The sequence below is a fragment of the Euprymna scolopes genome, chromosome 14 (assembly GCF_053919585.1).
Source record: "Euprymna scolopes isolate OS-2025 chromosome 14, ASM5391958v1, whole genome shotgun sequence".
Lineage (NCBI taxonomy): Eukaryota > Metazoa > Mollusca > Cephalopoda > Sepiida > Sepiolidae > Euprymna > Euprymna scolopes.
In genome coordinates this window covers 114,531,249-114,536,121 of record NC_136495.1, presented here as the reverse complement: position 1 = coordinate 114,536,121, position 4,873 = coordinate 114,531,249, and the positions used below count along the sequence as shown (strand labels likewise).

The following is a 4,873-nucleotide window of genomic DNA, read 5'->3' as shown; positions in this document are numbered from 1 at the left end:
CTCGACAGAGTTCAGAGACGTATCAAGTCAAGCATATTACGACACCCCAGTACGACGCCAGAAGCAACGGCCAGGCCGAACACTTCGTCGATACACTTAAAAGGGCATTAAAAAAGGCGCCCGGTACACAGACAGAAAAGGCCCTTCAGCAATTTCTGCAGATTTACAGAATCACGAGAAATCCGAACAAACCAGATGCGGGATCCCCAGCAGAAATCATATTTGGACGGAAAATAAAATCCGTCTTTGATAAACTGCTATCCAAACACATAGTACACAATAGAAACTCTACAATGCCAACGAGACGGTTTAACAGCGAAGATAACGTGTATTTTAGACATTTTAGAAATAACGTTTCTTTTTGGGAACAGGGCATGATCTTACGAAGAATCGGCCATGTTACATACATCATTCAGGGCCCAAAATTCCAACATAAGTGGCACCTGAACCAAATCAGGAAACGCTTCTACGAGGATCAAGAAGAATCACCGCAGGACGGCAGTGAGACGATTGAAACTGTGTATGACTATTTTGACATAGACCCTCCAAAAGGGATGTCAGAACTGAGATGCTCCGGCAGAAAGAGGAAGCGCACAGACCCCTTGGTGGTCTGCCCCAAAAGGAAGAAATACTGATTTTCACAACCGCGGAAATCAGCTTGGGGGGTGTTGTGGGGGAATCACCCTCCAAATGGACTCTTCTATCCATTATATAAACCATAGACCTTTTGATCCCAGATGTGGATTAAACACCAGAGCGACCCTCGCCTGTTCGGTGACGTTTACTACTCTTTTCAGTTGTAACCTTTTTACGTTGTTGTTCCAGTAATACATTGTTTAAACTCTATTCCGTTGTTCTGTTTTCTTTGTGGCTTATTGCAAGCCATAGCAGTTACTAATTTCGACAATCATTTTTCATAATTTGTACCCACATTATCGCCCCCTCCTTAATAAAATAATAACTTTGATATATTGTCTGGGCTTATTTCATTACAAACACACTAATACATGAATCACATTTCATCATTTTTCATAATTCTTGGATATGTTTCTTATTTTGACAATCATTTTTCATAATTTTAACCCACATTTTCGCACCTCCCCCTTTACTAAAAATAATTTTAATTTATTGTCTAGGCTGATTATTTCATTACAAACACACCAATCAATTAACTAACATATCATAATTTTTCGTAAATTTTGGATATGTTACTAATTTCGACATTAACTTTTCATAATTTAAGCCCTTCTTATCTCCTTTCCCCCTACTTATATAATAACTTTGATATATTGTCTGGGCTAATTATTTTATTAGAAACATACCAATCAATTATCTCACATTTCATCATTTTTCGTAATTCTTGGATATGTTACTAATTTCAACAATAATTTTTTATAATTTAAACCATCCTCATCGACCCCTCTTACTAAAAAATAACTTTGCTATATTGTCTGGGCTGATTATTTAATAAAAAAACACAACTATTAATTAACTCACATTTAATCATTTTTCATAATTCTTGGATATGTTACTAATTTCGATAATCACCTTTAATATTTTTAACCCACATTATACCCCCCACTACTAAAATAATAACTTTGATATATTATCTGTGATGATTGTTTCATTTCAAACACATCAATCATTTATCTCACATTTCGTCATTTTTCATAATTCTTGGATATGTTACTAATGTTGACAATCATTTTTCATTATTTTAACCCACATCATTGCCCCATATACTAAAAGATTAACTTTGATATATTGTCTGGTCTGATTATTTCATTGCAAACACACTAATGCATTAAATAACATATTATCATTTTTTATAATTCTTGGATATGTTACTGATTTTGAGAATAATTTTTCATCATTTAAACCATCCTTCTCACCCTCTCTTACTAACATAATAACTTTTATATATTGTCTGGGCTGATTATGTTATTATAAACACACCAATCAATTAACTCACATTTCATCATTTTTCGTAATTCTTGGATATGTAATAATTTCGACAATAATTTTTCATAATTTAAACACACTTTATCGCCCTCTCTTACTAAAATAATAACTTTTCCTGTGCTGGTTATTTCATTACAAACAGACCAATCAATTAACTCACATTTAATAATTTTTCATAATTCTTGGATGTGTCACTAATTTCGACAATAATTTTTCATAAGTTTAACACACCTTATAGCCTCCCCCTTACTAAAATAATACCTTTGATATATTGCCTTGGCTGATTATTTCATTACCAACTCTCAAATCAATTAACTCACATTTCATCATTTTTCATAATTCTTGCATATGTTACTAATTTCAACAATTATTATTATAATTAAAAACCCACATTATGCCCCCTCCTACTTATATAATATATTTGATATATTGTCTGGGCTTATTATTTCATTACAAGCACACCAATCAAGTAACTCACATTTCATCATTTTTCATAATTCTTGGATATGTTACTAATTTCGACAATAATTTTCATAACTTTAGCCCCCTCATACTTAAACAAGAACTTTGATATATTTCCTGGGCTTATTATTTCATTACAAACAAATCAATCAATTCCGGGTATTCTCATAGTATATATGTTCCATCTAATCCAATCCCAGGTGATGCCGCATATTTTTGCTAGTATATATCTTTCACCTATCTCATTCGATCCCTGGCGACGCTGGGTATTCTGCTGCTATGTTTTCCACCTATATCATTCAATACTGGGCGGCGATTTCTGCTAGTATGCATTTGCACTTGTCTCATTTAATCCCGGGACTGACTTTGTGTCCGTCACCCCACTGTTAAAAATATACATGAAATAAAGTAATGTTTTAATCGTAAACTGTTTCAGCCGTTTCCGGGACTGACTTTATATCCCCAACCAACTGCTAAAAATATACATGAAATAATGTAATGTCTAAATAGTAAACTGTTTCAGCCATTTCCGGGACTGACTTCATATCTCCCATCCCACTGTTAAAAATATACATGAAATAAAGTAATGTTTAAATCGTAAACGTTTTCAGCCATTTCTGGGACTGACTTCTTATCTCCCATCCTACTGTTAAAAATATACATTAAATAAAGTAATGTCGAAAATGTAAGTGGTTGTAGCCATTTCCGGGACCGACTTCATATCCCCACTCCACTGTTAAAAATATACATTAAATAAAGCAATGTTTATGTGTAAACGGTTTCACACTATTCCGGGACTGAAATACATGAAATAAAGTAATTTTTAAATCGTAAATAGTTTAAGTAATTTCCGGGACTGACTTTATATTCCCCACCCCACTGTTTAAAATATACTTGAAATAAAGTAATGTTTAAATCATAAACTGTTTCAGCAGCTTTTCGAAATTAATATATAAAAACATTAACACGGTTAGGGATTAGGTAACCATTGCTTCAACATGAATTTCTGAGTGTAATGTCAGTCTCAGCATTTCAGTGACTTAAATCCACCCTTTTTTAGTCTTGGTTCATGGAGGAGAAATCCTTCATTACTGATACAATTTTTATTTTTTTACTGACCAGAGTTCCCCTTTTGGGGAGCTGGTTTCCACCCAAATTTTTAACTGACCTCATGTTCATCTCCGCCCTTGTGGGGAGGCAAGTAAACAAAAAAAAATAATCAGAAGGGACATTTTATAATTATTATTAATTAATTATAATTAATCAAAAGAGACATTTTCAGTGCATTTCATAATTAATCAGAAGGGACATTTCCAGAGCATTTGTAATTAAATCAGAAATTACTTTTCCCAGTTACTTTTGTAATAATAAAACTTTGTTACATTAAACATAGTACCTATTCACAATGTCTCTCCACGGGACAGATTTAGACACTAGGGTTGTTTTTTGATGTGGTGAAAAAATTATCTTAGTCGTAAAGGATTTCTCCTCTACTGAGAGAGAAGAAGAAATTGAAATATAGCATCTGAAGGACAGATACTACACTTTGATCTTGGCCAAAAGGCCAAGAAAGACGAATCATTTTTATTAGCTTTGCCTCAGCAGCAACACCATTTTTGTTGTTGTTTTATTGGGAATTGGAGTATTCCACTTTCCTTTTAAGGGGTGATAAGGTTTATTTGGAATATTCCCATTTCCTTTTTTAGGGATGCATGGCATGATAACGGCCGACGCGATTTACGATATTGATATAAAGATAAGAAATGGAATTTCATAACAGACCCGGATGTAAGCGTGACACACAAAAGAATACACACGCTATCATATTAATATGTAGACTAGCGGGACCTGTGGAAATTCCACAGTGGATTCTTTCATATATAATATATTGATGTTGGCATTTTTGTGGATGTTCAGCGTAAATGGAGACACCCTGATATTATTGTAGTTCTTTTGTTAAAACTGCAAAATTATATATCTTCGCTAGCAGGGACGCCCGGCATAGCCTGGTCGTAAAATATGCTTAAATATGATATTTTAATTTATGCAGATTTCGTATATATTAAAGAGTCAATTTTCGATCCATTCTTATATATTATAAACCTGTGATTTCAAAAATAAAAAAATATATCCATATGGCTTGGGTGCATCAGCTTGAATTTAAACCTAAATCAAAACTTATGAAGAAAAAAAAGAATGTATGCATATAACTTGAGTTCTTTCAGCTATAAGCGAAACCGAAACCAAAACTAATGAAGAATTCTTGGTAAAATTATTTATTACAAGAAATGGAAAGGCATAACAATTAAACGACAGACACTCGGAAGAAAAAAATAATAACTGTGATACAGAAAATAACACACACGCTATCATATTAATATATAGATTAAAATATGGTAGTCAAGCAGAGAGTGATCCAGATGTAACTCAGCGCACATGCACGCCCAGC

The 4,873-nt window shown here is 33.4% G+C and overlaps 1 pseudogene; it reads right to left on the bottom strand.

Moving 5' to 3' along the window:
• Positions 1–3,850: 3,850 nt before the first annotated feature.
• On the bottom strand, positions 3,851–4,000 carry LOC145293482 (U2 spliceosomal RNA; annotated as a pseudogene).
• Positions 4,001–4,873: the final 873 nt, after the last annotated feature.